Here is a 26,858-nt window from a genome sequence, read left to right on the forward strand (position 1 = left end):
TGTTTTGTTTTTTAGTAAGCTTCAATTCTGGATTCTACTTTCTGAGTTCTGCGAAAATCACAGGAACTAACTTGTTGACATTGGGCCAGTCCCTTAATTCTTTCTGCTACTTTGTGCTTCAAGCTGTCAAATGTAGGTGTTGGACTAACCAGTTGCTCTTTAAGCTTCCCTCTGCCACTAATACTGTGCTACCCACTTCCGTCTCTTGTTAGCCTTCCTAAGTTTTCATAATGTTCACAGTGTCATGGCTTTTACTTAGCTTCTCCAGTTGGGTAACGGTGGCGGGGGGGAATTAAGGGGTTTCCAGGGCATGGTAATTCACTCTTTTAACCCTAGCTACTAGGAAGGCTGGTCCAGGTAAAAGCTAAAGACCCTATCTGAAACAACAAACTAAAAGCAAAAAGGACTGGGGCGTGGCTCAAATATCGGAGCACTTCCCAGTAAGCATGAGGCCCTGAGTTCAATCCCAGTACTTCCCCAAAATGAAGAGAATTTAAAAAAAAATTAAGAATTGTTACTTCTTAAAAGGTGTCTCCTAATTTTCCCATTTTTCTTTCCTGGTAGTACTGGGGTTTGAACTCAGCGACTTTTACTTTCTAGGCAGGTGCTCTAGGCAAGAGCCACTCTGCCAGACCTTTTTTGTGATGGATTTTTTTCTACATAGGGTCTCAAGACCTATTTGGTAAGGGTTGGCTTTGATATGTGATCTTCCTGAGAAGCTAAGATTAGAAGCTTGAGCCAATGGCACCAGCAAGAATGATAATTCCTAGAATGTTCATCTTACTTAGCTTCTGCATTCGATTTCTTTCTCATATAGTGCTGTACTTAAGGGTGATATTGTTGCTTCTTGGCATTAGTTATGCTTGTTTTAAATTGGGACTGTAAATTTTTGAATTTCCTAGAGATACATGGAAGTTTTATGGCATTACTGGAAGGATGCAAGTCACTTCCTCAAAACAAGCTGAAAATGGAATATAGCAATATTTAAAAGCTTTTATTAATATGTGACAGCATAATTTGTACTAAGCAATCTTGAGCTGAATTTTACAACTTGAGGTGGATGTCATTAGTACTGGCTAGTATTCTGATCTTATCTTTCTGTCTTAGATTTTATGTAACTCTGATTGCAAATTGTTTTGACTTTCCTTTCTTTCATCTCAAGTGAACTTTAAATTTAAGAAATGACTTTTTTCTTTTGAATCCTGCACAAGCCTAGTTGCTTTAGGAATAATACATACCTACTCTTTCCTACCTTATGTCAACCTTGCAGCAAAACATTTAACAAATGCTTGTGACTGTAAGTCATCTTAGCATGTCTTACAAGTTCACTGTATGTCAACATCCGTTTCAAAGTATTTAGGAAAATATACCTTAGAGGGGGAAAAAAGCCTAGAGTTCTGTTAAGAGAGAATCGGTTTGTCAGTGGGAGATGAAATTTTACCAGCTTTAGCAGACAGTTCGGGGACAGCATAGTCATATATAAACTACAGGTAACACACAGCTCATGAATAAAAATAAAGGTTGCTTTTATTTCCCTAATGGGTAGAAAATGAAAAGAAATGGCTTGTGAATTAACTCAGAGTGAACGTCAGGGAAGGGAGAAACAATGCGTTTTTAGGCAACGCATATCGGGTCGTTTTCTACCTGCCATCTTGATGCGTGCTGTTCCCCCTTCCCGCTTTTCAGTGATCAAAGTGGCTTTTCGAGCACCGTCAGGAGCCTTAGGCTTCGCGGCAGGCAGAGTGGGACCCGGGCAGGGCGGCGGCGTCCAGCCCACTCGGCCCCTTTTTACCCGAGAGACGTGCGGGTCCTCAGGACGGACGCGGCGTCCGTTGCCGTGGGTAACGGCTGGGCGGAGGGGAGGGGGCGGGGCGACCCCGCGCGCCTGCGCACTGATGGCCCCTGGCGGGCTCGCGACCCCACGCGGGGTGGACTGGGCGCTGTGCCGGGTCCGTCGTTCACGCCGCGGGGTTCCTGCTCCTCCGCCTGCCCTCGGCTGCCTGGGCCCCCGGGTGGTGCTGGAGTCGGCGGTCACGGACCTGCTGCGCCGCTTCCTGGGGGACCATGTGGCTGTAAGCGCGAGGGCTTGGGGCGGCAGGTGCGGGGGCCAAGTCCGGTGGCCGCCGTGGGCTCTGGAGGAGGCGGGACCCGCCCGCGCCGCCCTGTCCGGTCCCCGCGTCCCTGCGGCCACCGCCCCCGCCGAGTGACCGACCGCGGGAAAGGAAAATGGCCTTTCGCGCTCATCTGCCCCAGCAAGCTCCCATCGAGAGGACCTGGCCTCCCTCATCAAGGGCCCGGGGAGGGACCGGCAGAGAAGAAAGGCGGTCTCTCCCACTTTGCTAGGGCCAGCCTGGAACTTTTCGTCCTCTTGCCTCCACCTCCAGGTTTGCATTCCTATTGTAGCTGTATCCACGCACCCCGGTGTTAAATGCATTCTAAGTCAAGTCAACCTTTACTGAGTACATACTGTGAGGAAAAGAGGTAAGGAGCTCATAGTTAGGTTGGATTTAGATAAGCTTAAAGTGTTAAGAACTTAAAATACAGCATGAGCTGGAAATTTGGAGAAATTTTTGGTGGGAGGTGTTTAACCATCACTATATCTCCTACATTTTGTAGGTCATTTTAAAGGCATCCTTGGACTTAGGCAGGGTTGTTACATGTCAGTGCCATTTGATTTTTCTTCATAAATACAATAACTTGCTTTTCTGTAATTTAGAAACTTTATGTTTTTCTTTAAGGTGATTCTACCCCTTGCTCTCATTTCTACCTTGTAGCTCCTTAACACAGATTATGTATTAGATAATTTTTCTTTTCTTTTTTGGTGATACTGGGTTTGAACTCAGCTTCATGCTTGCAAATCAGGTGCTCTATCCTTGTGCCACATCTCCGGTCCATTTTGCTCTGTTTAGAGATGGGGTTTTGTAAACGGTTTGCCTGGCCTGGCCTTGAACTGTGATCCTCCTTATCTCAGCCTCCCAAGTAGGTAGGATTATGGGCACCCAGTTTATTAGGTAAATTTTGAGTGGGGTTTACCCTTTTAGGGCTGTTTCTTACTCTTTTTTTTACCCTTTTAAGGCTATCATTCAAGATGGGTTTTGAATGTTTATGTGTCACTTTCCAGCAGCATGTGCTCATCCAGTGTTTAAGCAACATGTGGGAGCTCCTGTGAAGCAAGGCTATACCTGTAGCTTTCCTTATCCTTTAGGCCTGCCAGTCCTACTCAGGAGGCCACAGAGCTTTCCTTCCTGTCTGTACTTTGGTGTCTTTGGCCCTAATGAGGTTAAGAGCCACCTGATGGTGGGATTGGCTTTAGTGGTTTCCTTGTTAGCAGTCAAGTGTATCCATCTTTCATCATAGGTCATTCTGACCCCCTCCCCCTTTTTAAAGATTAGACACAAATATTTGCCTTTCTGTGTTTTTAGAAACTTCCTGTGGCTGCTGTGTGTTTTTGACCTGCTGATTTAGCAACAACAGTAAAGTTATTTGTATGTGTATACAATTACTATTTTTTCCATGAAGGAAAACTTCTCTAAGGTACTTGGTTAAATGTAAACTTGTGGTCAATCCCAAGTAAGGAAGCTTGGGATTCCTTACCCAGTCCCAAGTAAGGAAGCTGAGGAGGAGAATGGTGAGTTTGAGGCAGGCTGGGCTATATACCCAGACACTGCTCTCCCTTCCCCAAACCCCAAAATTTTTGGGCATTTATCATAGGATATGTAATGAAACTGCTGCATCAGTGTCTGTGAGACTAATTGGTGGTGGTGTGGGAATACAGTTGAAGGAACGAATTCACTTCTATCTCTTTGCCTGAGGTTGGTCTTAATCTGAAAGCTGTTGCTGTTCGTCCTTTTCTCTTTACATTAGGACTTGAGGCTCCTCCTTCACTGCAAATAATTACAGAATGAGATTGCTAAATTACTGTTAGGTCACATGCACTGTTTTTAGAGGCAAAGTATGCATTTGTTAGGTTCTGGATAGCAGAAATAGATCTTCGTTATTTTTGTGTATCTGTTGGTAAGGTAGATATTAGGTATAGGAAGAATTTACATAAAAATATTGAGGTCATACTGACCTTAGGATTTACCTTTATTTTATTTTCCACGTCCCTTATTATAATTTGTATCACCATTCCACATAAAAGTCGTATCTGAGGCTGGGCATGGTGTGCATGTCTATAATTCCCCCTACCCAGGAGGTAGAGATGAAGAGCATTGTGGTTTGAGGCTAGCCCAGGCAAAAAGCTGTTGAGACCTCATCCCAATAAACAGTCTAGGCCTGGTGGATCATGCCTGTAATGTTTGAACCGAGCCCTGGGCAAAAATGCAAGACTGTCTTAAAACTAATTAAAGCAGAAAAGGCTTGGAGGCATGACTCTGAAGGAGGGACTGCAGGAGGTCCCAAAAGGTGATAAGCCATCATGGAGATGATAAGTGGTCCAGGAGACACTTCTCCTTCCCAGGAAATGGCTGTCTGCACCTGAGAGACATCTCCACCCTCAGGCAATGCTCAAGAACCCTGAACACCTGAAAATTCTTACGTGCATCATCTGTGCATCAGCCCAAGTGATAAAGTGCCTGCCTATCAAGCATGAGGCCCTAGGTTCAAACTCCAGAATTGCCAAAAAAGTAGTATATAATATAAAAACTAGAAATACTGAAAACCATTAATAAAAAAGGTGTTCTTAATCTATCACCCAGTGACAGTTACTTAAAATCTCCCTGTAGGTTTTTTAAATACACTACTTTCACTTTATTAGCCATATTAGTAATATTCAGTATTCCACATCTTAAATATCACCCATTACTTCTTCAGAGCACCAGAGATCAGTGCAGTAGCAACAGCCCTCTTTTTGTAAGGACATTCATGATTTGATACTGCACACATTTGTGTTAGTTCCTTACCAGCTATGATGCAGACGACTTCTGAGCACCCTTGGCGAACTTGACCCACCAGTCAAGAGTCTCTTGGAGGGAGAGTCAGGTTCGCAAGTCTTCATATGGACCTTAGGCCTTGCTAACTAGTTGAATGGCTTAAAGTAGGCACTAACAGCTGTGCAGATCCCTTCCCCTGGCTTGAACAGAGGTCCCAATTGTAATTTTGTACAATTCTGTGTAAAGAATCAAACCATAAATATTTGCTCTGTGTAACTTTAGAGGATGTAATGCTTAAGGTTTTTTTCCCCCAAATGCTGAACACGTATCTGTTTTCCATGATTACTTTGGTGCTGTGACATCTGGGCAGTGACAACCTCCGTCAATTCTGCCTCCCAGATCTTTCTTTACTATGACCCCACACCTTTGACCCTGAACTTACTGCCTTATTTTAGGTTTTAGTTTATGTTCAGTTTATAGAAGCTGCCTGACTGAACTCTCTCCTTTCTCTCTTACCATAATGTAGTAGTGTTTTCTGGCTTTTCGTGAGGCTTCTTACCTGCTTCTCTTCCTTTATTGCAGCTCTTAACAGTTTATTTTAGAGAATCTGAAAATTGCATATTTTCGTCTTTGTTGATGCTATGGATGCAAATACATAAACACACACACCCCTTTAAAATTGCACTACTCTGGGTGTTCTGTGAACATTTCCGCTGTGTCTGTCTGTATTTTTGCTCTTCAGTATAGGCATACTGTGATTTCAGCCTTCTCTCTGAACATTTGGTCTTCGGGCCCTTCCTTCACCATGTATTCTTAGCTCTTAGGATTGTATTGTTAGTGTTTGGTACTGCATTATGACAGACACCGGTGTGTTAATTCTATTTTTTTCCTCTTTTTTGTATGTAGTGTGACTTTTGATAATCTACAGAGGATAGAACATGCTCTGGTAAGTTTTTTTTAAGCTACGGTAAAATTTCAGTTAATTTAGTAAGCTCTTAAGAAACTTTTGGCTACTAGGCCATCTGGTACCAGGTGTCAGATAAAGTGATTTGTGTCACTAACAGCAGGATAACTTGTTTTAACTATTTGCCATAGGAAAATCTGAGATTAAAGATTCAGAAGTTTTTCCTAATGATCAAAATAGTATCTTTTGGAGAATGGGAATTTCTTTCACTTAATTTGACTGTATAGTTTTGTACTATGCATTTTTCTTACAGGAATTTCTTTTCAAACTTATCTTTACATGTTTTGCAGGTAAATAAGGCCTTACATGAACAAGCTATCTAGTGAATATTTTTATATTTGAAAATAATGAATTGACAGTCTACCCTTATAGTATTGTGGTAATATTAACAGGTAAGTCAGAACTTTTTACTCTTACTTCAGTAAGTCATTTGCACCCTTTCTACTGAACTAAAAGCCAATCAACACCCCCTCCCCCAGTTAGGTTTATATTTATCCCATTGTGCTTATCTTGAGTTTATGTAGTGACTAAATGTTTTTTCATTAAAGTTTCAGGTTTCTGAAAAATGAAGAAAACAGGAAAAAACTGAGAAATTTCCAGTTTCTTAATGTCCTCAAGCATCAGTTTAATCCTCTTAGAGTAGAGTGAACTATCCAACAGCAGTGCATCTGTGTCTTTGCGGCTAGACTGAGATGAGAAGAAGCTCCTGGCACACAGCAGCACTCAAATTAGTTAATTGTTCTTTCCCTCTCTGTATATGGCATGCCACAATGTTAAAATTTATCTAAGAACTTAGAAATTGTGCTAGAGATGGGAATGACGCTTATTTTTCTCAATTTATGTTAATATTTTATGAAAATTAAGTATAATTAGAATTGTTCTTTCCCTCTCTGTATATGGCATGCCACAACGTTAAAATTTATCTAAAACTTAGAAATCGTGCTAGAGATGGGAATGACGCTTATTTTTCTCAATTTATGTTAATATTTTATGAAAATTAAGTATAAATAGAATTGTGGGGCAGGGGACACAGGATGTACATACTTAGAAGACAGACTGAACCCTGGGATAGCCTAGGTGGAATTTTGGTGAAAATTAACTGTGGTGTGGCAGCACTACCTGCTGAAGCTTACAGGTGGTAAGGGAAACTGTCCCCCTGCCCAGCCTCGTCCCCGAGGATGGTCCCATGGAACTGAGCAGGGTCAGCTGTCCTCTCCAAGCTCCCGAAGGTCAGGTCAGGTCAGGTGGCACTGGAAGAGGCTGGACTGTTGAGCAGGCCAGGGTCTGAGTGAAAGTAGGCATCTTTAATCAACACTCGCAATATTCTAGAAAACCCTATACTGTGCTGGTGGAGGCCAAAGGTCCAGGTCACTGACACACAAGGGGGCAGTGGCCCCAGTCCCCTCTCTGGCTCTCGTGGGCTATGGGGAACCCTTGGCATCGTCAGTTTTGAATATGCACACGGCTGAGGCGTTGGTACTGAGCCTGAAAAACTTCACAGCTTCTATTGGGCATATTTTCTTTTTACAAATGAGGGAAAATTCTCCCCATTTTTGAGTCATTCTTTTGTCAGTTCTACAAAATTGCATGTAACTTATAAATGTTTTTAAAAGATACAGTTTTGTCAATATTTAATATTCTGCTAATTTGATTTTGAATTGTAAATGTCAAGTATTCTGTTTTTGGGATTTTTATGTTTTATTATACTTTGTTAAAAAGGAAAAATTGTACATTTTTAGAATGTTTTTATGAGTAAATTTAATGTACTGAAAATAAAAATTTAAAAAATTAATTGTAAAATATTTCTGATTTATATTCTCTGTGAATTCAAGCTAACCTCCTTTCCCTGTTTTGCTAGATTGGTGAGGTTTTACTTTGAAATGGGGTTTTTCATTTATTTGGTGTGAAAATTGTTTCTGGAATATAAAAATGAGAATGAGATCAAATGTTTAGAAATACATGTTTCTGGTTTGTAGTGCTGACTGTCACATGGGCAGTGCTCTGGAGGCATTGCTGTTCTGCATGCTCAGTCAGCATCCCAGCATGTAGAAGGTATTACCATTCACTCATCCTTTCCATTCTGAAATATTTATAAGCACATGCTATGTACAAGACTACCCAGGTAGCTGTGGGCGAGGCAAGGGTGAATATGATATCTTTGTCTTCCAGGAAGTTGTACAGGTTTAAAATTAGGACGTAGATTAAAATTGTATTTCCAGTGTAGTGGATGAGTTATAGTAACTAAGGAAATTTTGCCTTATTCTCTATATTCTTACCAAGGAGGTTTCATAATGGCCTAACATCTGTTCTTTTTGCTTCTAACGTATCAAAAGGATTTACTAGCTTCTCCAGGTTTACTCACTGAGTTGTAAGAGTCCCATTACATATAAGGTTGCAAGCATATTTTCCTCATTTTGCCCTTCTTAGGAGCATTCATATTAGTTATTAAATTTCTGCTTAGGTTGAAGTGTTACCACTTAACCTGTAGAGTCATTTTGGCTAAGTAAGCTCAAGTATGATTTGATTTTCTAAGAGCTGGCTATATTTGAAGTTGCCCCTGACTTATCCTTTTACTCAAATTAAAAAAAAAGTAATTATTTCTGATTTATAAAGGGAGACAGTAGTACAACTAACTGAATTCCAAGACCTTTTTGAAATACAAGACATAATGAATTACAATAAAGGGACAGAAAAAAGATTTAGGGAAGATAGTCCTGTTTTATTAAATTAGTTAAAGGAGCATTTCCTACATTTTCATCTTACCACTAAAAAAGGCAATCAAGTTTTGTTAAGAGATGACTATAAATAATATCCAAAATTAGTAAAGATGATATCCAATAAAAAATATCAGACTTAAAGGTGACAGTGAAGTATACTGGTATACTTCTAGACTGGTATACCTCTAGACTTCCCCTGACCTCAGAACCATTTAAAAAACTCAGAGGTTTACAAGTCAAAAAGAAATTAAATTTTTTAATTTTTTTTTTATTTTGGAGGTATGGGAGTTTGAACTCAGAGCATCTGTACTGGCTAGGCAGGTACTCTACCACTTGAGCCACTCTAACAGCCCTGTTTTGCATTAGATATTTTCAAGATAGGGTCTCATGAACTTTTTGCCCAGGCTGGCTTTGAACCACATTTCTCCTGAGTTCTGCCTCACAGTAGCTTAAATTATAGGTGTGAGCCACTGGTGCCAGGCTGGAATTTATAATGGAGAAATAATTTGATGTATTAACCCTGGGAGTAAATTCCCAGGTAAAACTGGCTTGATTACATCCCTAACCAGGTGACCAGAATAATCTCCCTTACATAACATCATTTCTTCTTCAGCTTGGTATATTATCAATTCTGTGAACTTTGAGCATCTTCATTTAAAAATGCTAGTGATTCTAGTGTGACTCATTCATGTATGAGCTAAGTCAAGATTCTTTTCTCCTAAATGTCTTGATGAGCAGTATCAAGAGAACCAACACATTAAAAGTAGCATTATTCAAAATTAATAATGAGGAAGAAGGTATTTTATTTTTGGAACATGGAAAATTTTAGGGGTAGGTAAGGTTTGGGCAGAATTGCTATAGTGCTATTGAGGCGACAGGGTCATTCCCTGCTGAGAGACTTGGAAAGAAGGACACTAGCAAATAGGAAAAGGATAAAGAAAGAAAGATGAGAAGACACCCAAGGCAGATTTTACGCATTTCAAAATTGAGCTGTCTTCTCTCTTCTGTCCTGTATAGGCTTTTTTCCCAGGCAGGTTAATAATATTAGGGCCATAGTTCATCTATCTTGGAAATGGAAGTTTTTGCCTGAGTGGACTCAAGCAGTTAGTTTAACCTCTCTGGTACTGAGTTTTTCCTTTTTCTCCCAAATTGGAATAATAGCTACTTCATTTATCTTACAGTTTTGAAATATTAAGTGAGAGAATAGCTATCAAAAGTTTTACAAAGTATTAAGTATAATGTGAATATTTAATTGTAATATCAAAAGATACATATAAACTTACGTGTAAAGATATCTTTGTAAACTTTAATGTTTGGGGTTCTTCATTTTTTCTGAGTGATATACATAAAGTATTCATGGAGTCTTGTTATACTTCTGCTTGAAAGTGAGAAATTCATATTCTCTTGAGCTGTCAAATAAGGACATAAGGATGAAATTGTTTCTTTAGGTAAATTAGCTGTGAAGATGCCTTGGAAAAACCTTTATGGAGCATTTGTTGCTACCCTAGAGAGATTATACCTGCTTATTGTTCCTGGAGTAAGTATGTTGCTGTTTTATTAATCATTCTTATCACAGTGAAATTAAATTGTTATTTGGGTTAAGTATTTTAGTATCTTTATAAGACAGAAGATAATGTAAGGAAATTAATCATATGCATATATATAACATATGGATAGATACACGCTTTACACATGTACTTATTTATTACTCTAGCTGTCTATAAAATTTTTATCTTAATGTTAAAAAGAATAAATTCAACCTATTTCAAGTTTATTCTACTCTCTCTGAGTAATTATTTTGCTTTTGAAGCTTTCTTTTGAGATCATTACCAGGTTTACTGTTAAGGAATGAAATGAAATAAATTTTTTAAAATGTACTGATGATATGGTAATTGACAGTTTTGAATTGGCTAATATATTTTTTCCTCATTTTGTTGCTTCTGATTTTAAATGAATTTTTTTCAAAAATATGTGTGACATAATTTTATAGAAATGATAGTATTTTAATTTGAATGCATATTTTAAAATATTAAAGTTTAAGTCATAAGTTTAGGTATTAATGTTTTCTAATTAGGTGTATCCATCTGACTGGTAGGAAAAAAATGGATGTTTTAGGGAAAATCACTTTTAATTTCTCAACTGTAATGCAAATATAATTTTTATTTTTGCATTTTGCCTACTAGTCTTTATCATATACAAAATTGCTTCTTTTTTTTTTTTTATAGTACTGGTGTTTGAACTCTGGGCCTACACCTTGAGCCACTCCACCAGCCCTTTTTTTGTGGTGGGTTTCTTCAAAATAGGGTCTCACAAACTTTGCCCAGGGCTGGCTTCAAACCATGATCCTCCTGAGTAGCTAGGATTACAGGCGTGAGCCATTGGCATCTGGCTCAAAATTGTGTTCCTTAAATAGCAGTTGTCTTAGTATTTATGCAACACTGATCTGGCCTTTTCACTACTGTATGTACTTTTTATGTTTCTCACAGTTCTCAAGGTGAGATGGCAGTTTTGAGAGGCTATCTGATACTCTACTATGGGCTACCTACTATTTCTTTACACTTAGTGAACTCTGTAAATACCTCCTCCTAGTATATTCTTTTTAGTCATTTGCATCATTTTCTTGGAGTACATTTTCAGAAATAAGATTATTAGCTAAAAGAGATAAATACATATACATGTGTGTGTGTGTGTGTGTGTGTGTGTGTGTGTGTAGATAGGTACATTGACACATGTGCCTTTACTTTCTAAAGGTTTTTTCTTTAATGTACCTTGATATCAGGTATTATTGGATATTACATCATTTTTGTCCTTTTTTACCACTGAGACATAATAGCTGTCAATATTCTGCTATATTTTTGTCTTCTTTCTGTTTCTAACTTTTAACTGTCTATATAAACTTCTCCCTCCTTTCTCTTTTTCCTGAAGTATTTTAAAAGCCTAAACATTTTTATCCTTCTTTCTTTTACACTTAAAAATGTTTTGCCTTTCTACTGAAACTTGAATATCTTTTTTTAGAGAAACAGTTTTCTTTATTTGTATCGCTTTTGCATGTCAAATCCCTCATATGCAGACTTCAGATCTAGGGCAAATACAGCAATGTGGTTGGACTTGGAGCACATGATAAGCGGAGAGCACACATGGGAGGTATGGGGTTAGGTAAGAAACACAAAACATGAAAGCATTGGATGTCCCCACTCCAGAGGAATTAACACAGAACCCTTAACGACAGAGGTCAACATGGGAAGGGAATCAGGAACCAGTGTAAAGATCAGTTAGAGATGAATCAATTTGGATTGTAACATATTTGTACATGGAAGCAATGCTAGGAATCTCTCTGTATAGCTGTCCTTAACTCAGCTAGCAAAAACGCTTTGTCTTCCTTATTATGCTTATGTCTTCTCTTCAACAAAATTAGAGATAAGGGCAGAACAGGTTCTGCCTGGAAGTGGAAGGGGGGTTTGGGGGGAGAGCAAGTAGATGGGGTGTAGGAGGGGTAAATGGCCCAAACAATGTATGCACATATGAATAAATGAATTAAATAAATAAATAAATAAATAAAGCAAGCAAGCAAGCTGCAAATGTTTTTTAAATGGCAACTCAGTGCTTTTATTTCTTTTCATTCAGTTCTGGTTACTATATGTAGAAAGAGCCCTGTGGGCATGAGGAGAAAGACTTGTAGAGCACTAGAATTTCATTTCTTGAAACTCTTCAGATTAAATATATTGTCTCAATACATATAATTTTGCATATTCATCAATAGGTATCATGACAAATGTTTACATATGTTGATGTAACATACAGGGTTATGCATTTATAATTCAAATTCTATGTAATTTCCATTTTCTCTTTTGAGAAATAACTTATAAAGTCTTCTTTGTCTTTTTTCTTGGATGAAAATAATTTATTTCTTAAAAACTAGTTAGGTGGGCCAGGTACTGGTGGCTCATGCTTGTAATCCTAGCTACTCAGGAGGCAAAGATCAGGAGGATCACAGTTCAAAGCCAGCTCAGGGAAATAGTTTGCGAGACCCCATCTCAAAAATATCCAACACAAAAAAGGGCTAGCGAAGTGGCTCAAGAGGTAGAGCACCTGCCTAGCAAATGTGAGGCCTTGAGTTCAGACCCCACTTCCACCAAAAAAAAAAAAGGAAAAACATTTAATGTTTGTGTTTCCAGTGATCTGTCAGAAAGGAATGGTATGGTTTCATATGCTTTAATAGTTGTCATTTTAATTAGCAAAATGACAATTTGCTATACATTTTGTACCTAGTACCTATGAAAATTTCATTCCCAGGTCTTTAATGCTTACATTAAATTAAAATTAAAATTCTCATGTTGATCTGCTCTGAAGAATGGATTTAATTTGTTTTAGTCGCTAAAACAAGACTTTATGCCTATTAACATTTAGAAGAAAAATTGAAATATAGCTATGGTTTCATTTCTAGAGAATTTGCTTAACCGTGAAAATATACTCTGATATTTTTCTCCTTTTTTTCATTGGAGTAGTTTTTCCCCCAAGAAGACTATCATAAAATAAGGGAGAATATTTGATTCCTGCTAAGGCCAAAAGATTTCCAAATGCTAGTTTCTTTGCTTAAAATGTTCATTTTACTGAAGTGATAATGTGCACACTTAAAAATCAGATAGTTTTGCAAAATCTCTTCTGATGAAAAGTGGAAGCACCCCATTCCACACTTGGCTACCCTTGGGACCCACTCATTAGAGGGAATCTTTTAGCGACATGAGCATTCTGTCATGATCTGGGTTCCTAATGTAAGGCATTCTCTAGGAATTGTTGTTATGCTAGGCAAGGAGTTTACATCTTTCCCATCTCTTTTCTCTCTAAGTCTTCTCCCTAGCTGCTCTTAATATGGATATATCATAATTTTTAACCAATTACTAGTCACTATATCACTATGATATATAATTATTGTTCACTGCATAGGTAAAATGCAGTACTATGACCATATTTTCTTTATTATGCAGTCATTTGCTTTTCTTGAATTATATATACCTCTTTTTTTGGCTTAGTTGTCTGTGTAAATTAACTTACACGTGGTACATGAGTTTCTCTGTTAAGCAAACCATGCTGTTATTTTCCAGTTGCTGTAACCCATCTGTTGGTCTTCTCCACCTATTCCTTTTTTTCTTGGAGTTCTGTCTCTGAACTGTTTCTATTTCATTTTTGTAGTGCTTGGGAATTAAACTGAGAGTCTTACACATACCAGGCAAGAGAGAACTACCAAAAAGCAGTACTTCCAGCCCACACTCAACTTTTTGTTTTGTTTTGTTTTGCTCTCTCTCTCTCTCTCTCTCTCTTTTGTTAGACACATACTAGCTTTATACATAATTGTAAAAAGTCTCTCTAGGTTGCATGCCTTTGCATTTTACTTCTTGAGTTATTTGTTTTATCTGGAATATACTACTAGGTTCATGATTAGGATTTTGAAGGCAATGTCTTCTAGCTTCTAGGTTCTTTTGAAACATCAGATGTCAGTCTGCTGTGTATATCCCTGGAAACAAAAAAAAGAGAAAATCCCTGAACCCTGTTGTCAAAGCCTTTACATTTGAATTGGGCATGTGAATTGCTTAAGGATAAGCAGGAAAAATTGAGTCCTGTCAAAAGGTACACAGTATGGGAGTTCAGAATGAACATACTGTGTTCAGCCAAAGAGATCAGGACAGATAATGTGAAGTTATATAATTCATCAGGGTGTAAAGAATGCAGAAAGAGAGGGCATTTAGGCAGAGGACACAGTGCAGGAGGAAAAGTGTAGAGAATCTGTGCGGAACAGGTCATGATTTGGGAGTTGATAGATGTAGTTGGATGTAATGTTTGGAAGCCAAGTTCAGGTCAATTTCAAAAGATTGGAGTGGCCTAATGATGATAATGACAGTGATAGCTGACGTGTATTGAGCATTTCCTATTTGCAAGTCACTCTTCATATTAATTCATATCATAGTTACCTCCCTATAATTATTTTCTGTTTTACAGTTGAGGAAGCTGTGAAGGTCAAATAATTTGTCCAAGGTCACAGAGCTAGAAAATGATTGAACTAGAAATTGAACTCAATCTGGCTCAAGGTCCTGTATTCTTAACCCTGTGCTACAGTGGACTTTAATCTGTAGCTGTGGGGGAGTCAGTAAGTTTTCCTTTTTCATTCATCATAATCCAGAGAGTGGCTGATGAGAGCTGTGATGCATGGAGGTTAAACTCTTAGTGATATCTAGTCTAGGTAGATTTGGGGAGGGAAGTTGTACATGGTGCTTCTCGCTGTCATTAACAGGAATGGATAGAAAGGATTCAGACAATATAACTAAAAGGAACAGATCATGCTAAAGTAAGATGAGATCATTTCAGCCAGCTCTAAAATTATTGTGGAATATCACAGGAATTGTTTGAAAATGGGAAAAATGACAAGAATTGTACCAAAATAGCAGGTTTTTGTTCTGTTTGCCAATTTCATCAAGATTTTCAATGAGTCATTAGCCATAATTATTTTCCTGCCTTTCTTAATTTGAAATGTTTGTTATTTTAATTATCCAGAATTTTTGTTTTATGAAATCATATGCTGAAAGAATGAAAATGGAGTTGCTGTGAATATTTCCTTAGAAATTACTGGTTTTGGCATCATTGAATTTCAGTTGCATAATACATCATTTCTAATTCTTTGAAATTCAGTTTAGGCATATTTCACATGTGCAACTGAAGATGTCTTTTAAATGCTTAGCATTTTGGTTACTGCTGCCAAGTGGATGCAGGTGCACACTCAGGGGAGTTCATATATGGCTTGAAAATTTTGTCTACAAGGACATCAGGCCTGGTGGGTAGCATGACTAATGAGGCTCCGCTACATAAAACTGATACACTTTCCCATGCTTGTGCTTTCAGTGGAGTCTTTTTGATGATGTGCTGACCTTTTAAAAAATATGTAAATGTAATTCATGTTTTCCCCCTTTACCATCATTTCCTCTTCCCTACCTTCTGCAGCCATTTATTGATTTGCTAAATGTTTGAGTGTCTTCCTGTGGAAGCTGTGTTGTGTGCTGGCTGTACATGGGTAAACAAACACAACTCACTGGCTTTGTGAAGCTCACAGTTGGAGCCATAAATAATTGTGAAGTTTGTACTGCCTTTGGACTTTACTGGTTTTCTAGAACAGTAATAGTTTCCCAATTAAGCCCTTCTGTCCTATAGCAGTGGTACTGAAACTTGTATAAACTAATAACCTAGACGTTTTTGGCAATGCTTTATTCAGAACTCCGTAGGGGTACCCGTTTGCATTTCTTCTCATTTCCTCTGATTCAGACCACAGCAACAGTGGAGGCCCCTCTGAGACCACTGTCTTTTAGCTTACTAAAATTTGAAGCTCCACAAAGGCAAATTGAAGGCTGTTGGCGTTAGCATTTACAACAGGATTCTTTTATACATCAGGAAGCCTACCAAATACAGTACTAACTTTTAATAAAAACCACTGAAGAAAGAGATTAAGGAAGACTACAGAAGGTGGAAAGATCTCCTGTGCTCATGGATTGGTAGAATCAACATAGTAAAAATGGCTATACTACCAAAAGCAATGTACATGTTCAAACCAATTCCCATAAAAATTCAATGATATTCATCACAGAGATTGAAAAATCTACCCTAAAGTTCATTTGGAAACACAAGAGACTGTGAACAGCCAAGGCAATACTCAGCAAAAAGAACAATGCTGGAAGATTCACAATACCTGACTTCAAACTATACTACAGAACCATAGCAATTAAAACAGCATGGTCCTGGCACAAAAACAGATATGAAGACCAGTAGAACAGAATAGAGAACCCGGATATGAATCCACACAGCTATGCCAATCTTAACTTTGACAAAGATGCCAAAAATATGTGATGGAGAATAGAGCCTGTTCAATAAACATTGCTGGGAAAGAGGTATATGCCTGCAGAAAGCTGAAACTAGATCCTTGCCTATCACCCTGTACTACTATCATCTCAAGTACATTAAAGACCTTAATATCAAACCCAACTCTCTGAAGTTAGTACAGGAAAGAGCAGGGAATACTCTGAAAAAAATAGGTATAGGCAAAGACTTCCTCAATAGAACTCCAGCAGCCCAGCAACGAAGAGAAAGGATGGAAAAATGAGACTACATGAAATTAAAAGGCTTCTGCACAACAAAAGAAATGTCTGTAAATTAAGAAACCACCCACAGAGTGGGAGAAAATATTCACTGTCCAGAAATCAGACAAAGGACTGATAACAGACTATACAGGGAGCTCAAAAACTAAACTCCAAAAGCAATGTACCAATAAAGAAATTGGCAACTGAACTAAACTGAACTTTTTCAAAGGAAGAAATCCAAATGGCTAAAAAACACATGAAAAAATACCATTTCTGGCCAGAAAGGGAATGCAAATCAAAACTACACTAAGATTCCACCTCACCCCTGTTAGAATAGCTATCACCAAAAGCACCACCCAAAACAAATGTTGGTGAGGATGTGGGGAAAAAAGAACCCTCATACACTGCCAGTGGGAATGAAAGCTAGTGCAACCACTCTGGAAAACAATATGGAGGCTTCTTAAGAAACTAAACATCAATAGGCCATGTGATCCAGCAATCCCACTCCTAGGGATATACCCAAAGGATTGTGACTCAGGTTATTCCAGAGACACGTGCATGTTTATTGCAGTGCTATTCATAATAGCCAAGTTATGGAAACAGGCAATATGCCTCACTACCAATGAATGGATCAAGAAAATGTGATATTTATACACAATGGAATTTTACTCAGTCACAAACAAGAATGAAATTTTGTCATTTGCAAGTACATGGATGGAACTGGAGAACATCATCTTACACGAAGTTAGCCAGGCTCAGAAGGCCAAAAATTGTATGATCTCCCCCATATGCGGATTATCGACCTAAAACAAATGTAGTAATACTATTGGACACGGGTCACACACTAAAGGGAGAACACATACAGGAGGAATAGGGAAATGAAGGAAACATAAACTTGAAAGTGGTTGATGTGCTTGCTGTAGAGGAGCTAATATAGTACTCTTAAACTGGCAGAGGTCACTATGAGAAGGGGACTGGGAAGTAGTGAAGAGGTCTGGCAGAGATGAACCAATGCAGGTTGTAATACACATGTGCATGGAAGGAATGACAGGAATCTCTCTCTGTATAGCTCTCTTTATCTCAAACTAGCAAAAATTCTATGCCTTTCTTATTATCTCTGTGTTTTCTCTTCAACAAAACTGGAGAAGAGAGCAGAACAGTTTCTGCCTGGAAGCGAGAGGGAAGAGGGGGAGGGAAAACAGGAGGGAGAGATGGCCCAAACAATGTATGCACATATGAATAAATCAATAAACAATAAAAAGTATATATAACAATTATATACAAGAAGGCACCTAACAAAAGCCCTAAAATAATGAAACAAAAACTTTCAGAGTTGAGGGGAGAAATAGACAATTCAACAGTAACAGTTGTGAACTCCAGTACTCCCTGTTAATAACAGGTAGAACAACCAGCCAGAAGCTCAGCAAGTAAACAGAAAACTTGAATAACACTGTAAACCTACTAGACAAAAAAAAAAAAAAAACCAAAACACTAATGAATTAAAGAGACAGATAGGATCAAACATAAAAACAATGAATGAATTCAAAATCACACTCTCACCATTAAATAGAGCATTCAGATAAAAAAATCAACAGAGAAACTTCAGGGTTAATCTAAACTATAAGTCAATTTGATAGCAGACATTTAGAGATGTCTGTTTCACTACAGAATGCACAATGTTTTCAGAAGCTCATGGGACACTATCCACAAATTGTCTTATATTTGCCTAAAAAACAAATATTAGCAAAATATTTATAGTGCAGTAAATATCAACTTCTTTTCATAGAGCGAACTAAAACTATAAATCTATTGCCAAAGAAACTGCTGAAACTACAAAACAGATGGAGGTTTGACAATAAACTTTAGAATGATCCAGAATATCACTGAAGAAATCAAGAAAAAAATGAAAAAAAGATTCCTGGAATCAAATGAAATTATAAACACAAGTTCAGTGCTGAAATCATGTGAAATAGAACACAAAAGAATAGATCACAGGATCAATGGGGGAAGTTTGCTTTTTTGAAAGGAATAAGAAGATTGCAAATATTTTGCCAAATTATATGAAAAAAATGAGAAGACCCAAATACAGAGGACTAGAGATAAAAGGGCCACTACAACAGATACCACTGAAATCCAGAAGGCGATTAGAGATTATTGTGAAAATTTATGCTTCACAAAAATCTAAAAGAAATGACTACATTTCTAGAGAGAGGTGACTTATTGAACTGATATTAAAAACCTAAGCCTATCAATAGCAAATGACATTGAAACCCCTTTGTATAATTAATGTACACTGAAAAGAACATGCCAATGAGAATTTACTTACTTCAATAGAATGACTATCAACAACAAACAAAATAACAAATGCAGAACAAAGAAAAGTCTCATCCACTGTTCTTCATAATATAAATTAGTGAAGCATTTACAGAAATCACTATTGGTGTTCTTTCCTCAAAAATCAAAAAATAGGGGGGAACATCAAGATGGCGGCTAGAGGTAGGAAGCAGAAAGCGAGCCTCCTATAGTGAAATCTTGGAGAGACGCTGGAGACACACTTTGCAGGCATAATCACTGAGAAAAGGCATAACTTTGACCCCTCCACATCTCCAGCCGGTGCAGAGAATCTCCACCTCACGTTAAACGGAGAAACGAAGAGGGCCCCCGGGGCCACCAGTGGCCGGCGCCCATACGGCTTGGGAAGACACGGATCAGGTGAGCTTCGCGGTACCGCGGTAGCCCCACAGACAAGCCTGGGCCAGAGCAGCATAGCCCCCTGGACAGACTGACCTCCACCTGGGAACAAAAGAGAAACTGAGTAATAAGCAATAAGAACAGTTAAGACACGCTAGAAAGAGGGTGGGGCGCCCTGAGCGCCGAAGATTGGGGGAAGGGAATCCTTCCCAGGACAGTAAATAAACAAGTTGGGCGGGTGGAGAGGCTCTGGCGGGAGCAGGGTGCGCGCCCAGCAACCAGGAGCAGGAAAGCTTGTGAGAGGAGGGAAGACCCACTTCCCACGTGAACTGTAAATAAACATGACGGCTGGCAGGAGCAGTGCACCGCCCAATAATCAGAAGTAGGAAAGCTTGTGAAAGTGGCAGTGGGAGGAAAACTGCACAGGAGAGGGGGGAAGACCCACCTCCCACATGAACTGTAAATGAACATGCAGGCCTGACAACACGGGGGCAGTGTCACCTTTCCCAGTGCTTGGAAAGGGGAAAGCCTGTGGCAGAGGCTCCCGCCCAGGAGAACTCTGAACAAACAAAGCCTGTGGGACCAGGTGAGTGCTAGCTCAACCCAGAGATTTGCATAAATAATGCCGCCAGCTACAGCAGGCTGAGAGCAGCAGGCAGGCAAGCCAGTTGCAGATACCTCAGAACTGTCTCCAGACTCTTTTTTTTTCTTTTTCTCCCTACCTTTGATGAGAGAACAACCGAATTACACGTGCAAGCCGAAAAACTTACTGAAACTGTATTGCATTTGAACTTGGGACACTTGGTGGGGCTTTGTGTGTGTGTGTGTGTGTGTGTGTGTGTGTGTGTGTGTGTGTGCGTGCAGTTTAGTTCTACTTTATGCATCCCCTTTGATGAGACGACAGAACAACATCTGAGGCACCATCTCCAGGACTGGAGACTGAGACGGACACCCAAATTATTAAGACTGAAACTGCATTGCATATAAACTTGGAAATTGTTTGGGTTTTTTTTTTAATTTTCTATTTTCCATTTTATTTTAATTCATTTTTATATATAGATATTTCTTTCATTTAATTATTTTTTATTTTTTTATCTTTGATTTTCAATCCTCTCTCTGTCTCTCTAATGTCTGTTCAGCTTACTGTCGATTAGCACACTAACACTCCCTGTTTATACCTTTGAAACTCTCTTGTCTGAAACCTTGTTCTGCTTTCTCCCTCTTGTCTGTATATTTGTTTTCCCCTTTTCTTTAACTTCTTGCTTTCCATCTCAGCTCACTCTTCCATTCTAAATATTACCATTGTTATTATTACAAGCTAGAAAATACTTAATTGCACACAGTACAGGGACAGTAACAACACCAAAGACAATGACGGGAAGACAGAAAAAACAGGGAAACCAGTTTCCACAGAGTAAAAAATTAGTACAGGAACCAGAGGGAAATGAAGAAAACAGAAACTCAGATCCAGACTCCAACAAAATGAAGATAAACTATGCCAAAGAACCCAATGAAGCCCACAAGAATAATTTAAAAGAAGACATACTACAAGTACTCAATAAGAATTTTATAGAGATGATACTGGATAGGGTCAACCAAAATGTACAGGAGACACTCAAGAAATTGCAAGACAACAAAAATAGAGAAGTTGAAAAAGCAAAAGAAGAAATAAAGGAAACCATAGAAGCACCGTATAAACACCAAAGTGAAAGAGAGAACACAATGAATAAACGGATAAATGAACTCAGGACAAAAATAGACAACATTAAAGAGGAAACCACCCAGGATATGGAAAACCTCAGAAAAAAGAACGGAACAGAACTGCAAAACAAAACAGAAGGCCAATCCAGCAGAATAGAACAAACAGAAGACAGAATCTCAGAACTTGAAGATGAAATGGTAATTAAAGGAAAAACCGAAGAACTATTAATTAAACAACTCAAGACCTGTGAAAAGAAAATGCAAGAACTCACTGACTCCATCAAAAGACCAAACTTGAGAATCATGGGCATCGAAGAAGGAGAAGAGGTGCAAGCGAAGGGAATGCGTAATATATTCAACAAAATAATAACGGAAAATTTCCCAAATCTAGAGAAAGATATTCCCATACAGATGCAAGAGGCCTTCAGGACACCAAACAGACCAGATCAAAATAGAACTACTCCATGACATATCATCATTAAAACAACAAGTTCAGAAACTAAGGAAAGAATATTGAAGGCTGTAAGAGAGAAAAAACAAGTAACATACAAAGGTAAACCCATCAAAAACACAGCAGACTTCTCAACAGAAACATTAAAAGCAAGAAGAGCGTGGGGTGAGATCTGGGCATTGAATGAAAATAACTTCAACCCCAGGATACTCTACCCAGCAAAGCTATCATTCAAAATAGATGGAGCAATAAAAGTCTTCCATGATAAGCAGAAACTAAAACAATATGTGACCACAAAGCCACCATTACAAAAGATTCTGCAAGGGATTCTGCACACAGAAAGTGAAACCCAACTTAACCATGAAAAGACAGGCAACACCAAACCACAGGAAAAGAAAAAGCAAGACAGTAGAGAGTAACCTCAACTTAGGTACACACAATCAAACCTTCAAACAACTAAGACAACTAAATGGCAGGAATCACTACATACCTATCAGTGCTAACGCTTAATGTTAATGGACTTAACTCACCCATCAAAAGACACTGTTTGACAAAATGGATTAAAAAAGAAGATCCAACAATTTGTTGCTTACAGGAGACTCATCTCACTGACAGAAATAAGCATATACTTAGGATGAAAAGCTGGAAGAAGATTTACCAAGCCAATGGCCCCCGAAAACAGGCAGGAGTAGCAATACTTATCTCGGACAAAGTAGACTTCAAACCTACATTGATCAAACGAGATAAAGAAGGACATTCCATACTAATAAAAGGGGAAACAGACCAAAAGGAAATAATAATCATCAATCTGTATGCACCCAATGTCAACGCACCAATTTCATCAAACATACCCTGAAAGACCTAAAAGCATATATAAATGCCAACACAGTGGTTGTGGGAGATTTTAACACCCCATTATCATCAATAGATAGGTCATCCAAACAAAAAATCAATAAAGAAATCCAAGATCTAAAATATGCAATAGATCAAATGGACCTACTTGATGTCTACAGAACATTTCATCCAACTTCTACACAATATACATTCTTCTCAGCAGCCCATGGAACCTTCTCCAAAATAGATCATATCCTAGGGCACAAAGCAAGCCTCAGCAAATATAAGAAAATAGAAATTATACTGTGCATGCTATCTGATCACAATACAATAAAAGTAGAACTCAACAACAAAAGTAAAGACAAAAAACATGCAAACAGCTGGAAACTAAATAACTCATTACTTAATGAACAATGGATCACGATGAAATAAAAGAGGAAATTATAAAGTTCCTGGAAGTCAAGGAAAATGAAAACACAACCTACCGGAACCTATGGGACACAGCTAAGGCAGTCTTGAGAGGAAAGTTTATAGCCATGAGGGCATATATTAAAAAGACTGAAAGATCCCAAATCAATTACCTAATGATACATCTCAAACTCCTAGAAAAACAAGAACAAGCAAATCCCAAAACAAATAGAAGGAGAGAAATAATAAAAATAAGAGCTGAAATCAACAAAATAGAAACCAAAAAAACCATACAAAGAATTAATGAAACAAAAAGTTGGTTTTTTGAAAAAATAAACAAGATCGATAGACCCCTGGCAAACCTGACTAAAATGAGGAGAGAAAAAACCCAAATTAGTAGAATTAGGAATGCAAAAGGGGAGATAACAACAAACACCATGGAAGTCCAGGAAATCATCAGAGACTACTTTGAGAACCTATATTCAAATAAATTTGAAAATCTAAAAGAAATGGACAGATTTCTAGATACATATGATCATTCAAAACTGAACCAAGAGGAAATTAATCACCTGAATAGATCTATAACACAAAATGAAATTGAAGCAGCAATCAAGAGTCTCCCCAAAAAGAAAAGTCCAGGACCTGATGGATTCTCTGCTGAATTCTATCAGACCTTTAAAGAAGAACTGATACCAACCCTCCTTAAACTGTTCCACGAAATAGAAAGTGAAGGAAAACTGCCTAACACATTTTATGAAGCCAGTATTACACTTATCCCAAAACCAGGCAAAGACACCTCCAAAAAGGAGAACTATAGGCCAATCTCCTTAATGAACATTGATGCAAAAATCCTCAACAAAATAATGGCAAACCGAATTCAGCAACACATCAAAGATTATTCACCACGACCAAGTAGGCTTCATCCCAGGGATGCAGGGGTGATTCAACATACGAAAATCAATAAACGTAATAAACCACATTAACAGAAGCAAAGACAAAAACCACTTCATCATCTCAATAGATGCAGAAAAAGCCTTTGATAAGATTCAACATCAATACATGATAAAAGCTCCAAGAAAACTAGGAATAGAAGGAAAGTTCCTCAACATTATAAAAGCTATATATGATAAACATACAGCCAGCATTATACTTAACAGAGAAAAGCTGAAACCATTCCCTCTAAAATCAGGAACCAGACAAGGATGCCCACTATCTCCACTCCTATCAACATAGTACTGGAATTCCTAGCCAGAGCAATTAGGCAAGAAGAAGGAATAAAAGGAATACAAATAGGTAAAGAAACTGTCAAAATATCCCTATTTGCAGATGACATGATCCTATACCTTAAAGACCCAAAAAACTCTACTCAGAAGCTTCTAGACATCATCAATAGCTATAGCAAAGTAGCAGGATATAAAATCAACATAGAAAAATCATTAGCATTTCTATACACTAACAATGAGCAAACGGAAAAAGAATGTATGAAAACAATTCCATTTACAATAGCCTCAAAAAAAATCAAATACCTAGGTGTAAACCTAACAAAAGATGTGAAAGACCTCTACAAGGAAAACTATACACTTCTGAAGAAAGAGATTGAGGAAGACTATAGAAAGTGGAGAGATCTCCCATGCTCATGGATTGGTAGAATCAACATAGTAAAAATGTCGATAGTCCCAAAAATAATCTACATGTTTAACACAATTCCCATCAAAATTCCAATGACATTCATTAAAGAGATTGAAAAATCTACTGTTAAATTTCATCCTGAAATGAACCTCATTACCATATTAATCATCTATGTGGTTACTTTTCTGTGTGTTTTTTTTGCATAGTTATTTACATACAGTAAAAAGAAAATTTTAAGAAGTATCCTCTTAGCAAATTGCAGGCATACAATTCAGTCTTATTACCTATTGTTTACATATGCATGATATTTCCAGAACTTAATCATGTTGCAGAATTGAATCATTTTTTACCTTTTGGCCAAAATTATAAGTTTTTTTCTCCCACTGGCATGGCTACCAACACACTACTCTGCTTATGTGAATATATCTGTTTTAAATTGCAAATATAGGTGAAGTAGTGCAGTATTTCTCATTCATTGTCTTCCTAATTATATTTAGCATAGTGTCCTCATGTTTTGAGATGATTTCCTATGTTCTAAGACATACCATTTTTGTTCAATTTTGTGAAATCAGAAGACTCAAGCAAAATGGTAGAAAAATGTCTTTGAAAGTTGAGCAGAGAATGTTTAAAGATTCAGGAAACAAGAGGGGCTGTAGTTCCCGCTCCATGGACAGATAGCACACTCAGTTATGAGTTTCCTGTGACATGGGACCATAAGTTTACACTAGATCAAGGGCAAACACAACAAGGCGATTGGACTTTGAGCACATGATAAAGTGAGAGCACACATGGGAGGTATGAGGATAGGTATGATACCTAAAAAATTGGATAGCATTTGTTGCCCTCAATGCAGAGAAACTAAAGTAGATACTTTAAAGTGAAAGAGGCCAATAGGAGAAGGGGACAGGAACTAGAGGAAAGGTTAGTTCAAGAAGAATTAACTTAGAAGGTAACACACATGCACAGGAAATTAATGTGAGTCAACTCCCTGTATAGCTATCCGTATCTCAACTAGCAAAAACCCTTGTTCCTTCCTACTATTGCTTATACTCTCTCTTCAACAAAATTAGAGATAAGGGCAAAATAGTTTCTGCCAGGTATTGAGGGGGTGGGGGGGTAAGGGAGGGGATGGGGGAAGGGGAAAAATGACCCAAACATTGTATGCACATATGAATAAAATAAAAATTAAAAATAAAGAAATAAAACTTCTACTTTTTTAAAAAAAAAAGAAAATCTCTTATACCAGTCCTTCTTATCGTTTGAATATTGAGCAGATTTGGATTGTTTCTCCTTATCCTTCTAGATTTATAATTGATTTAAAAAGTCTTCATGGAACTCATTCTGAACAACTAGCATAACCGCTGTGTACTGTAGGACCTGCCAATCACGATGCTTATGCTATTGTGTAGTCACCACCTGTCCACAGCTAGGTTGAAACTTCGTGATGAGCAGGTACACTGTATCATTTATCTTTCTACTCTGGACATACAGGAAACTGTTATGCATGTGAAAATAAAATTTATTTTAATATCAGTCCACATTTACAGGCCAAATATATCTTCTTGAGCCATTATCATCATACAAGTATTCATTATTATTTTCTATTAATTTAATAATAATTTCTTAATATGGTATCATCTAAGTTATTGACATGATGCTTTTCTCAAGACAAGACAAAATGTAGAGACCTATGGAATCACACTTGTGATAACTAACCCATTCCCAAAATAGCCAATGTTAATCCATTTGCTTCATGACCTAATCTTCCTTTAAAAATCCCCTCTCTCATCAGTGTTGGATTGGGGACTAAGTTTTTAACACATGAACTGTGGATACATATTCAAACCATAACAATATGTAATTTCGGCTTCTTTAATAGATGTAAAATTAGATGTATTCAATTACATAAAATGGTCTTTACAGAAAATAACTACCATTTCTGGGGTTACAAAATCAGCAAATTTGGTTTGATCTTGAGTTAACACTATCAGCCTATAGACATTCTTAGGCTATTTTAGTAAAGTATAGAATTTTCCCAGAATTGGGGATTGTTGTCTGCTGTTCCACTGGAGAGTGAAAAGTAGGAAGGTGTCAGGCAATAAATTCCTGGGTACCTCAATTGAATCTGCTCAGAATTTCTGACAATCTCTTCACCTGTCCTTGTGATTTCAGTCCTCCTTAATTATGTTTACTTCTTTGCATTTTTTGATAAAAAACATAGAAGAAACATTTAAATTAGGTGTGCTTTGTGTCTGTCACTGCTTAATAGGTAATACTTAGAAAGGTCTGTGTTCTTTCTTGTTTGTCTATTATAGAGAAAAAACTTATGATGAAAAAGCCTATGAGTCAATGCAGCATATTTTCTTGTTTGTTGGAGAGTGAAATGTCATATCACATTGTTTGGAGAACAATACGAAGGGCATATTTGGTATGTATACAGAGGCATTCACCAGGCAGAATCTAAATGAGAAAGGC

The 26,858-nt window shown here is 37.8% G+C and overlaps 1 long non-coding RNA gene across 1 annotated transcript; it reads left to right on the plus strand.

Moving 5' to 3' along the window:
• The first annotated feature begins 2,079 nt into the window (after positions 1-2,079).
• Positions 2,080-26,858, plus strand: LOC141420798 (uncharacterized). The gene is made up of 6 exons (XR_012445446.1): positions 2,080-2,481; positions 5,778-5,817; positions 6,126-6,227; positions 6,384-10,089; positions 25,687-25,835; positions 26,699-26,858. It is a non-coding gene; the product is annotated as an uncharacterized lncRNA (long non-coding RNA).

This window comes from Castor canadensis, chromosome 2 (assembly GCF_047511655.1).
Source record: "Castor canadensis chromosome 2, mCasCan1.hap1v2, whole genome shotgun sequence".
Taxonomy (NCBI): Eukaryota; Metazoa; Chordata; class Mammalia; order Rodentia; family Castoridae; genus Castor; species Castor canadensis.